At 36.7% G+C, this 13,199-nt stretch overlaps 1 pseudogene; it reads left to right on the top strand.

Moving 5' to 3' along the window:
* Positions 1 to 184: 184 nt before the first annotated feature.
* Positions 185 to 13,199, top strand: part of LOC122102596 — a 136,573-nt pseudogene continuing 123,558 nt past the window's right edge.

Genomic DNA, 13,199 nt, shown 5'->3' with positions numbered 1-13,199 from the left:
TCACTCTATGATTTCAAAATTATCATGATGACCTATAACCAAGAAGTGTAAGTATTTGTTGAAGCTAGTGGCATTTGTTGATGACATTGGTGAAGTTAAATTTCTCAGTGTTCACATTCTTCAGAAACACTGAAATACCAGAGAAGGGACACAAATGATCATCTTTTTGGCTTCCCTCTTTAAGCCCATCCTCCTCCTCGTGAAGACATCAGAGAACTACACAAATAGTTCCAGGGTCACCCCTTTGATGTTGGTGGAAGATGAGGAGGGGTTTTACATTGATGACAAGCTTCTCAGTCTCAGATATGATTGTGCCACCCATGGGCTCAAACTGGAACATATAGTCTATGTAGTTGTTCAGAAAGGTCACATTAATGACCATCGTATGCACTTTGTCAGAGTTAAGGCATGTCTGTTTACCAGGTACCCAATAATATCCCAATATATTTGCTTTGACCTTCACTGTTGCGTCTTGAAGACTTGGTGGAACTTTATGCAGAGGAGTAGAGGATCTACCAATTTTGAAATTCCATTAGGTATTAATTTCTTTGCACACAATGGGTCCTATTTGTTTATACAGAAATCCTATTACTTTGTGTCATTTCATTTGATAAAATATATCAAATGTCATCACTCTCTATGATTGTGAGCATGAGGAAATGAGTAAATCTACCTTGTTTGTAAAATGACTTGGATCTGTTCCCAGTTCATACAAATTTCTTCTTACCATCAACTTTTGAATATGATACTTCTGCTTTGTTGATCTCATTAAGCACCTTTGGAAACAAAGAACTTGATGGAGAGTACCTAGAAGGGTCATCACCACTCTTGAAACGTCAAAGGAATCTGGCAATGAAGGAGCAAGCATCACAGTTAACCAGTGTTCCCCATAAATTTATTTTGGTACATCATACAACATGAGGGAGGGAATGGTAGTTTTAGACTACTTTGTCATAACAATGATAATCTCCCCTTTATTAAAGGAAGGGAAGAATCAAGCTTGAATTTTTACTGGGAAACCTCATCTAGCTAGTTTTATTTTTTAAAAGATGCTCTGTTTTGTATATGAAATTGTAGCTTATTCCAATCCCCTGAATTACAAATAAGTGTTCAAAATAAAGACCTAGTCATGCTGTCTCCTCTACTAACCTCCCTAAAATGAAAGGCCCTTTCTCTCTTTGTTTTTGTTATCTCTAAAAATTTCTTTGGTGTCAACAGGCTGTTCTGATGAAATTCAGTTGACACCTGTTTTTATTGTATTCAGGCCACCGTTTCCGCAGGTGTCTTCATTTGGTTGTCAAAAGGCATTTCAACCATCCAACCTGTGTAAAAGTAAACTCAACTGAAATATACATGTTTATAACTGAGACAAGTTTATTGATGAAAAACATAAGTTTAAATGATTTTGTAGTAATAAGTTCTGCACATTTAACCTAGTTAAATCCAGATGATTTATTATCTAATATCTGTAGGTGCAATGGCTAGAGTTAAATGAGAATGTAGTCAGTTGATTGCATTAAGGTTTATTAAATGCCAATTATTTAACAGTCACTATGTTTAACATTGAAAAAGTCAAGTAAATTAAATATATTAATAGCTTTAATTTATGTAAACTTTTAATTCATGATACTAGTTTTACAATATCCATCTAAATTTTATCAATGCATAAGGTTTCAAGAGTTAGGTAATATATTCAATGGCATAAAGAAGTCAGGCCCAGAGTTGAAATATACCCAAGACTAATCCTTGTGTTCTTCATGCTACCTTATTTTACCTCTCAGAATCTCAAAATCTAAACTTTTACAACTTTATCAAAGACATTCACTTAGTATTTGCAGTCTAAGTTGCTATTTTTATAACTTTACACATGGCCATGTTTCATAACTGAATGGAAGGTAAATAGTTTGGAGTAGTCACACTTCTTTGAATCCTATATTTTATCAATTGAATAAGAAGTAGGTTTCAAAGAAGTTTAGATGGTTTGGAAGATGCTCAAGGCAGGTAAATGCAGATGCACAAAAAAAGATGAGAAGAGAAAAACTAGGAAATGACAGACTCTTGATGATTAGATGAGGGTATATATTGTTTAGCAGAGGGAGAAGAAAAGAAAGATTAAAACTTTAAATGAAGTTGACTCACTAAAGATCTTAAATAGGAGGACTATGTCAAGAACTGTGTTTTAAAATCCATCTGACAAGAATGAACAGGATGAATCAAGAGGCAGAGGAATAGAAGAGTATGGAAACTATGTCTGAGCACATGTAAATAACTTCATGGTGGTGAAGGCATGGACTGAGAGGCAGTCATGGAGTCAAAAAGAGAAGACACTTCCAACTACTTACTAACTGTCCTGAGATTATATATCTGCAGAGCTGCCAGGCACTCGTCTCCTCTCTAGAAAAAAGATGACAACAGAGTGTTGGAGAGATGAGCAGAAGACCTGCCCCAATGTGTGAACACCAAAGGAAATGTTCTAAAGTATCAGGGCAAGTGAGATACCAAAGTACATGATAGGAAACAGTTGTACCTCAAGGAACTACCAGTAGGGACAGAGAAAACAATCAGAATCAGATAAGCCCCTATAAGCCAAGATAGGCATGCTTCAGGAAAACAGCAATTATTCTGTTTTTTATTTCCTGGAGATTTTGATGAAATTATGACTATAGAAAAATATTTCACACCTTTGAAATACTACCTCTACAAGGTGAGGTGACATAAATCAGGGAAAGAGGGATGGGAACAAGCATCATGGAATTCAGAGGCACTTTATTAGTAATTCTATTACAAGCACAAAAGCTTTATCTTTAAGGCCTACCTTCTATTATAAGCTGCAGTATTAGTTAAAAGAAAAAGAATAAAGGAAAAGTGTAGATCTCTTCCTCTGACTTAGCCTGCTTGTCCAATATAAAGAGTGATCTGAAAATTGAACAACAATATCTTAAAGAGACTCATCCTGTTATAAGATGTTTCACATTATATTAGTAAAGTGAATGAGCATGGTTTATGTCTTGTCTTTAAATAGGGATACAGGTGGACCCATTGCAACAATGGGATTACAAGGTACTATGTCAAAAAACGAACTTTACAACTTTGGCGCGGGGGTGGGATGGGGTGGGTAGGTGTGGGAAGACATGGATGGTAAGGGGAAACAAAGGAGAAGGAAACAATGCTTGATTAGAAATATACTCATTTCCAGGCTGGGAAGGTGGCTCAGAGGTAGAGCGCTTGCGTTGCATGCATGAGGTCCTGGGTTCGATTCTTCAGCACCACATAAGCAAAAAGAAAAAGCTTGAAGTGGCACTGTGGCTCAAGTGGTAGCTCACTAGCCTTGAGGTGAAGAGCTGAGGGAGAGCGCCCAGACCCAGAGTTCAGGCCCCATGACCGAACCCCTCCCCCCCAAAAAAGAAATATACTCATTACCTTGCTCATAATAATTTTAACCCCTGTGTATGGTATTTTCACAATTAAAAAACAGAGACATCCTGGAAAAAACAAACACTTGAGAAAAATAACTTTTCTTGATAAGAACTTTACAACTTTGAACAGGGGTGGGAGGTGGGATGTGGATGTGGGGGGGAAGGGAGGAATATGGGAAGGGTTTGCAAGGGGAAACAAAGGAGGAAGCAACAATGCTTGATAAGAAATGTACTCATTATCTTTCCCAAGTAATTGTAACTCCTCTGTATGGTATTTTCATAATAAAAATACTTCTAAAAATTAAAAAAAAAACGTGTTTAAAAGTTTTATTTATCTTATGGTAAACCTTGGACTATGTGGCAAAATTCATCTTTTTTTTTTAATTGTGAAAATACTGTACAGAGGGGTTACAATTACATGGGCAAGATAATGAGTACATTTCTTATCAAGCATTGTAGCCTCCTCCTTTCTTTCCCCTTCCCATCCCTGCCCATCCTCTCCCTGCCCCCTCCACCCAATGCCCCTCAATTGATGAATGGATCAAGAAAATGTGGTATATATACACAATGGAATTCTATGCCTCCATCAGAAAGAATGGCACTGCCCCATTTGTTAGGAAATGGAAAGGCTTGGAAAAAATTATATTAAGTGAAGTAAGCCAGACCCAAAGAAATATAGGTACCATGGTTTCCCTTATTTGCAATATCTGGTATATGCCTGAGTCAACAGAAAAGGTCAGATAAGTTGATGTTAGGGAAATGAACCCTAAGATAGGTATTCATCCTTTCTTTTAAGGGCTTACCAGACATCAATGACGAAAATTGAACAAATAGTTCAGTCTAGAAGCCTCTCAGCCTAATTGATGAAAGTGTACCTTATGTGATTAACTCTGTTCTCAGATTTGGTACATTTGATCACTCTCAACCTCCCTTTGAGCACAGGTATGCTGAATGCTTTAACATCATGAAGTGTTTATGGTCAGATATTCCCATACACATGTCTGTGTTGCGCACTATCTTTTTATCTTTGCTTCACTCTGCTTCACTAATAAACGTTCTTGGCCTTTATTTTGTATCCTCAAATTCTTTTCCGAGACAACATAAGGAACTCAGTATGCAGGCAGATGAGTCTTCCCTTTTGGAGACCTCCTCTCTGGGACATCAGGGATCAGGAATCCTGTAACAGTGGTATTATCTTCATTGTGCTCTTGCTGTGGGTTGCTTGCTAGAAAATTACTGTGCCATTTGAAAATGGCTGCCTAAGCAGGGTTAGGTGTCTCAGACTTGAATTCCTAGCTACTCAGGTGGCTGAGATCTAAGGATTGCAGTTTGTAACCAGTCTGAAGAAGCAAACACTGTGAGATTCTTATCTCCAATTAACCACTAAACCCCCCAGAACTGGACCTGTGATTCAAATGTTAGAATGCTAACCTTGAGTAAAAAAATTTCAGGACACAGTCCAGGACCTGAATTCAAGCCTTAGAACAGGCACAGAAAAAGGCTCCGTTTCTACATTCTAATTTACAGTCATACATATTTTCTATTTTCCTTATTTGACTCTCCATTTATGAAATATAATTAGGATCTAGTAAGGTATAAAAAAAGGTAGAGGTATACTTGTAGATTCTTTCATGTGACGGATTACACTTGGCACAAACTGTACAGTTGCATGAGTTTCTTAAATAAAAGGTGCATAATGATCTTTCCATCTGTCATATTTGCATAAATAAAGGCATCAGTAGTGCATAGAATAAGCACTTCATTTTTTTTCGGCAGGTTAGGACAGTATCCATCATCAGTTTGACAGATGGAATTGTATTTTGTTTCTTTTTTTGTTCTTCAATTTGTTCTCAATTCTACAGCTACACAGTCCCTTTTCAGGGCACCATGGAAGATAAAAAGTCATGAGCCCAGGATAATTGTCTGTAGGCATTCACGGTTACCTTGCTTCATTATTTGTCACCAGAAACTCTTAACTATGTGCCATTAAAGACCAATCTGCCAAGTCTGATCTAGGAAAGAACTATTAACGAGCACAGAAGGATACTTTGCATTCTCTAGCTGCAAATATAAAAGATGACATCTTTGTTTGGTGGAAAAATTTTTCTGAGAATCTCTATGTACTTAGTTCTAGGTGTTACTACAAGAATTATAGATGGTTTGTGCTTGCATCTGTACATTTTAGCTTTAGTTATCCTTTTAATCATAATTACTAGAGGTGTTGACATGTCACAGGCTCTGTCCTCTCATGTTAAAGCTGAAAAAACTTGAGAGCTAAAATCACATGCTTAGTAACAGAATCATAGTATATAGAACAACCTATATAAGTAGATACATGTAGCTTAGTAGTAGGCAAAATATTTTATTTTGTTTTCAGATATGTAAGAAATTCCATAAGGAAGATAGAGCAGAAAAATAATCAACCGTAGATTGAAGTATAGGCAATATTCAAATCAGAGGGAGAGTTCTAAAACTATGTGCTATTAGACATTTATCCATGGAATGGTATGAAAATATGGCCATTTTGGGTCGGTTGTGGGGCCTGAATTCTGGGCCTGGGCATGGCATGTCAGCTCTTCAGCTCAAGGATAGTGTTCTATGAACCCTAGGAGTCCTAAGAGTCCTGCAAGTCTTAACACTGTACTTCCCTAGTGATGTATAGTATTTCCAGCCTTCTTGGACTAGTATTGTTTTCTACATCATTTTCTAGCACCTGGCCAAAATTATGATACATAGTTACAGAATGAAAATGTAATGCCATCTTAAGAAATTCTTTTAGGGCTCTGGGAATGTGGCTTCATGGTACACTGATTGCCTAGCATGCACGAAACCCTGGGTTCAATTCCTCAGTACCACATAAACAGAAAAAGAAACACTGGAAGTGGTTCTGTGCCTCAAGTGGTAAAGCATTAGTCTTGAGAAAAAATATGCCCAGGAATAATTCCTTAGTCCTGAGTTTAAGCCCCAGGACTCACAAAAAATATTAGTGAATGCACAATAAAGAACCCATACTTAGAACATATAATTGCTCCTTCCATACTGATACCTGACAATAGTCTCTAATACATGTACTTTACCTATATTAGGATACTGTGTTGAAAAAAAAAACGTTTTGTTCATTAGGTCACGGAAATTAATGCCAGGAATGTGCTTAGATATCAGGTGAAGATTAATACTGGAAATTCAAAGATTCCATGCATTTGAATGGTCATTGCTAATCACAAGAGAAGTGCAGTCCAAGTAAGATTTGGAATTTGTTTTGCTCAGTCGTGGCACCAAAAAGGCAGAGGCTAATTAACAGTTGTGGCAGAAGAGAAGGAATAACTCCAGATGGAAGGAATAAATTATAGTAACTAAGAAGTTGCAGAGCATCTGCATGGCAAAGGATAGCTAGCAAGATCAATAGAAAGCCCACGGAATGGGAGAAGATCTTCACTAGCCATACAACGGACAAGGGTCTCATATCTAAAATATACTTGGAACTCAAAAAATTAAATCCCCCAACAACAAATCCTCAAAGAAACAACTGCCCAATAAATAAGTGGGCTAAAGACTTGAAGAGAAACTTCTCTGAAGAAGAAAGAAGGATGGCCAATAGACACATGAAGAAATGCTCAACCTCCCTAGCTATAAAAGAAATGCAAATCAAAACAACATTGAGATACCACCTCACCCCAGGTAGAATGGCAAAAATCAAGAACTCTAATAACAACAGATGCTGGAGGGGATGTTGACAGATGGGAACCTTACTTCATTGTTGGTGGGAGTGTAAACTTTTTCAGCCACTTTGGAAAGCAGTAAGGAGGTTCCTGAAAAGACTTCATATAGAACTCCCCTATGACCCAGCAATCCCACTTTTGGGCCTTTACCCAAATGTTTACAAACAAGGCCACACTAAAGCTACCAGCACAACTATGTTTATTGCAGCATTATTTACCATAGCTAAGATCTGAAACCAACCCAGATGTCCCTCAGTAGATGAATGAATCAAGAAATTGTGGTATATATACACAATGGAATTCTATGCCTCCATCAGAAAGAATGACATTGCCCCATTTGTTAGGAAATGGAAAGGCTTTGAAAAAATTATATTAAGTGAAGTAAGCCAAGCCCAAAGAAACATAGGTCAAATGGTTTCCCTTATTTGCAATATCTAGTATATGTATGAGTCAAGCAAAAAAGGTCAGATAATGTGATGTTAGGAAAATGAACCCTTAGATATGTATTTCAATTTTTTTATTTCATGCGTTTGTTTCTAACGCATTTATAAGATTATCTCTTTGTTGCTTTGTATGTCCTCCCCCACAGTATCACCCCTGCTTTCAGTATATTTGATGTCGGTATAATTTGTGGAAGGGAAGGGGAAAAACAAGTTGTTTAAGGATACAGATGGACCCGTTGCAACAATGAGAAGTACAAGTTGTCATGTCTAAAATGAATTTAACAACTTTGTTCGTGGTGGGGAGAATTGGGTGGAGGGGCGGGGTGAGGCTGGAAAGGGATGTGAAGGTTAAACAAAGAAGGAGGCTGCAATGCTTGATAAGAAATGTACTCATTATCTTCTCCATGTAATTGTAACCCCTCTGTACAGTATGTTCACAATTAAAAAAAAAGTTGTTTGAAAAGCTATAAAAGATAAGTCCTTACCTAATTTGACTAAAAGGAAAGAAAAATCCAAATAAATAAAAGTAGTGATAAAAACATACACAACACAAAAATACCAATGAAATTAATACAATCATGAAGGAATTCTTTGAAAAATCGATATTCAAGCAAATTGGAAAACCTAAAATATGGGTACATTTCTAGATACATTGACCTACCAAAATTGAGCCAATAGGAAGTAACCACTTAAATAGACTTAAAACAAATGATTAATTTAAAGCCTTAATAAGCAGTCTAACAAAGAAAAGCCCAAGAACTGATGGATTTACTGCCAAAATCTACCAGACTTCTAAAGAATTACCATTAGTACTCCTGTACCTACTGGTGAAATAGATGAAAAAAGAAAAACTACCAAACTCATTCTATGGAACCCATATTATACTAATTCCAAAGCCAGATAGGGTGACTAGAAGAAATAAACTTATAGACCACTTTCTGTACTGAAGCTAGGTCCAAATATTCTAAACAAATATTTACAAACAGAACTCATCAACATATTAATAGATCAGTTGAGTATCAGGAGCTCACAGTTATAATTCTGCCACTCAGGAAGCTGAGATCTAAGGATCATAGTTTAAAGCTAGGCAGAAGAGTAAGATTTTACCTCCAATTAACCAGCAACCAAGCTGAACTAGCAGTGTGAGTCCAGTGGTGGAAGGTCATCCAGGAACGAAAAAGCTGAGTGAGAGCAAAAGGCGAGTTCAAGTTCCAGTCCTGGAAAAATAAAAAACAAAAACAAAACGCAAACAAAAAATATACAAAAACAAAAATTCTCTCACTTTTGGATCAAGTTGGCTTCATTCCAGGAGTGCAAGCATGGTTTGAATTGTAATTTATCATATGTAATTTTAATTGTAATTTACCATCTAAACAGAATCAAAACTCAAATCCTATGATCATTTCAGTTGTTACAGAAAAAAAAAAGCCTTTGACAAAATTTAGTGTACTCTTATGATTAAAAAAAGCTCTGAAGAATGTAGGAATACAATCTTTAGGATATCTATGACTTCATACATTGATCCTATTTTTGGTGGTGAGAACATTCTTTCTTGTGGAGGTTGCTAAATATTCAATAAAGAGTTTCCTCTGTTTTCAGTTTAAAAAAAAAAGAAAATTCCTTTATTGCCAATAAAATGCAGGATAGTTAAAGAAATACGAAAATTTCCTAAGGTAAAGCAAATTGCTATATGTTTGCTGGGATAAAATGTCCAGCAGCAAACTTAAGGGGAAAAAAAATCAAATAACAATGGTGAATTCAAACACCACCTTCTGTTATTCAAATCACTTAGTAGACAAAGAACCATTTAACATAATATATATTGAATATTCTTTCATCTCTCAATACATTACCACCTTCATGAAATAGAGCATTCCCAGTTTAACTACTTTGATGACTGAGTTGAAATTAGATGAAAGGGGTGGGGGTGTAATTGACAGATGATTCTGGTTTAGGGGCTGAAAGATGCTCTGGAAATTATTCCCACTTGTCCAACCATTCTTTGATTTGTTGTGGTTCCGGGTCTCTATTAAGAATATTTCGACCTGCGCCAAGGAGACCTAGGGTTTCTCCTATTCCAGCCTGTAATGTTTTCAGAGTGTCTGCTTTGACTCTGAGGTCTTTGATCCATTTGGAGTTGATTGTGGTGCAGGGTGACATATAAGGGTCTAGCTTTAGTTTTCTACATGTAGTTAACCAATTTTTCCAGCATCATTTACTGAAGAGGCTGTCTTTCTTCCATTCTATATTTTTAGCTCCCTTATCAAAGATTAGATGGCTATAGGTCAGTAGGTTCATTTCTGGGTTTTCAATTTATTCCATTGGTCCTGAGGTCTGTTCTTGTGCCGGTACCAAGCTGTTTTGATTACTATGGCTTTATAGTAGAGTTTGAAATTTGGTATTGATATTCCTCCCGCAGAGTTCTTTCCGTTAAGGAGTGTTTTTGCTATTCGGGGTCTTTTATTGTTCCATATGAAGTTTGGATTGCCTCTTCTTTTTCCTTGAAGAATGAGGTTGGAATTTTGATAGGTATCACATTGAATTTGTAGATAGCCTTGGGAAGTATTGCCATTTTCACGATGTTAATCTTTCCAATCCAGGAGCATGGGAGGTTTTGCCATTTTCTAAGTTCTGTTTGTTTTCCTTTTTCAAGTTTTAATAGTTTTCATCATAGAAGTCCTTCATTTCTTTGGTTAAGCTAATTCGTAGGTATTTTATTTTTTTGTTTTGTTTTGTTTTTTTTGTCGGTCAAGGTATTTTATTTTTTGTGGGGCTATTACAAATGGAGTTGCTCTCCTAATTTCAGCCACACTTTTCTCATTGTTGGCATACAGAAAAGCCATTGATTTTGGGGGTTAATTTTATACCCTGCTAATTTGCCAAAGTTTTGAATCAGCTTGAGAAATTTGGGAGTAAAGTCTATGGGATCCTTTAAATACAAGATCATGCCATCTGCAAAGAGGGAGAATTTTATTTCTTCTTTCCCTATTTGGATCTCCTTTTTATTTGCATCTTGTCTTATTGCTGTAGCTAGGCATCCTAATACTAGATTGAAGAGAAGTGGAGAGAGTGGACATCCTTGTCTTTTTCCTGAGTTAAGAGGAAATGGCTTTAGTTTATCACCATTAAGTATAATGCCGGCTGTACGTTTTTAATATACAGACTTTATTGTATTGAGGAATGTTCTATGGATTGCTAATTTTTCCAAAACATTCATCATAAAGGGGTGTTGGATCTTGTTGAATGCTTTTTGTGCATCTATTGAGATAACCATGTGGTTCTTATCCTTGCTCCTCTTGATGTGATGAATAATATTCATTGATTTGCGTATATTGAACCAGCTTTGCATCCCCTATGATCACCCCTGTTTGATCGTGGTGTATGATTTTTTGGATGAATTGTTGAAGTCGATTGGCCAAATTTCGTGGAGAAGTTTTGCATCAACGTTCATCAAAGAAATAGGTCTATAGTTCTCTTTCTTTGATGAGTCTCTGCCTGGTTTTGGGATGAGGGTTATGATGGCTTCATAGAATGTTTTCGGTAGTGATCTTTCTCTTGTGATTTCATTGAAGAGTTGGAGAAGTATTGGCGTGAGCTCTGCTTTGAAGGCCCTGTAGAATTCCGCTGTAAAACAATCTGGTCCTGGACTTTTCTTAGATGGAAGGGCTCTTATTGCTGTTTCTATTTCAATGCTTGATATGGGCCTGTTAAGATGGTTTAACTCATCTTAGTTTAGTTTTGGCATGTCAATATTTGCTAGAAAAAGGTCCAATTCTGCCAAGTTCTCAAACTTATTAGCATAAAGTTTTGAGAAGTATTCCCTTATAATGTTCTGAATCTTGGTTGTTTCCGTGGTGATGTTTCCCTTCTCATATCTGAGTTTATTTATTTGTGTGTGTTCTCTTCTTTTTCTGATGAGATTTGCTAAGGGTCTGTCAATTTTGTTAAGTTTTTCGAAGAACCAACTCTTTGTTTTGTTGATTCTTTCTATAGTTTTTTGGAATGTAATTCATTTAATTCTGATTTAATTGTAATTATTTCTTTCCGTCTACTGGATTGGGGTTTATTTTGCTGCTCTTTTTCAAGGAGGTTTAGATGTGTCATTAAATTGTTGGTTTCAAATCTCTCCAATTTGTTGATGTAGGAGCTCAGAGCTATAAACTTGCCTCTGAGTACTGCCTTTGCTGTGTCCCAGAGGAGCTAGTAATTTGTGTGTTCATTTTTGTTGAATAGCATGAACATTTGAATTTCCTTTCTAATCTCTTCCATGACCCATTCGTGATTCAGCAGTGTGTTGTTCAGCCTCCATATGTTACCGGAATTTCCTTGGTGGCTTTTGGTGTTGAGATCTAATTTTATTCCCTTGTGGTCAGAGGGAATGCAAGGTATAACTTCAATGTTTCTGTATTTGGAAAAGCTTGCTTTGTGGCCTGAAATGTGGTCTATTTTAGAAAATGTTGCATGTGCTGCTGAGAAGTACGTGTATTCTGATGCTATTGGGTCAAATGTTTGGTAGATGTTTGTTAAATCTAGTTGATCTATGCAGCTGTTTAGATCTGCGGTTTCTCTGTTGAGTTTTTGCCGTGTTGATTTATCAGGTGGGAGAGTGTTGTGTTAAAATCCCCAACAATTCATGTCTTTGGGTGTGTGAGGGATTTGAGGGAAAGTAGTGTTTCTTGGATAAATTTGTGTGCTCCGTTGTTTGCCGAATGGATATTTAGAATTCTAATATCCTCCTGAAGGAGAGAGCCCTTAATTAGTATGTAGAGACCTTCTTTATCTCTTCTCACAAATTTTAATTTGAAGTCAATTTTATGTGATATTAAGATTGCAACTCCCGCCTGTTTATGGGGGCCGTTTGCTTCGTAGATTTTGTTCCAGCCTTTCACCTTGAAAATGTGTTTGTTTTACGGCAAGATGTGACTCCTGAAAGCAGCAGATAGAAGGATTTTTTTTTAATCCAACTAGACAGTCTATGTCACTTAATTGGAGAGTTAAGTCCGTTAATGTTAACAGATGGGGCTGAGAGGTATTTGTGAGTTCCTGCCATGTTATACACCTTCTTGGTGGCTGTGATAACTGGGTTCTTCCTATGGTTCTTGGATTCACAGTTTGAGTGCAGTTTCTTGGCCTTTATTGTGGTCTTCTTGGTTTTCTATGTGTAGGACATCTTTAAGTATCTTTTGTAGGGCTGGTTTGGTGGAGATGTACTTTTTCAATTTTTCTTTGCTATGGAAGGTTTTTATTTGGCCTCCAGTTATGAAGGAGAGTTTAGCTGGTTACAGTATTCTTGGTTGATAGTTGTTTGTTTTTAAGGCATGGCATACATCATTCCAGGCTCTTCTTGTTTGATTGTCTCTGCTGAGAAATCTGAGGTGATTCTAATTGTTTTCCCTTTATAGGTGATTAATCTTTTCTCCTTGACAGCTTTAAGGATCTTTTCCTTGGTCTTAGTTGTCTCTGTGTGGATTTTAATGTGATGGTGGGATGTCCTGTTCGGGTCTGGTCTATCTGGAGTTCTAAAAGCTTCTTGTATGTGAATAGGCCTATCTTTTTGCATATTTGGGACGTTTTCTGATAGGATGCTGTTAAACAAATTGTCTAGCCCATTAACTTCTGTT

The sequence above is a fragment of the Dipodomys spectabilis genome, unplaced genomic scaffold (assembly GCF_019054845.1).
Source record: "Dipodomys spectabilis isolate Male_0828 unplaced genomic scaffold, ASM1905484v1 ptg000806l, whole genome shotgun sequence".
NCBI lineage: Eukaryota > Metazoa > Chordata > Mammalia > Rodentia > Heteromyidae > Dipodomys > Dipodomys spectabilis.
Note: the sequence above shows the minus strand (reverse complement) of the source record. Positions and strands in the feature narration are given on the sequence as shown.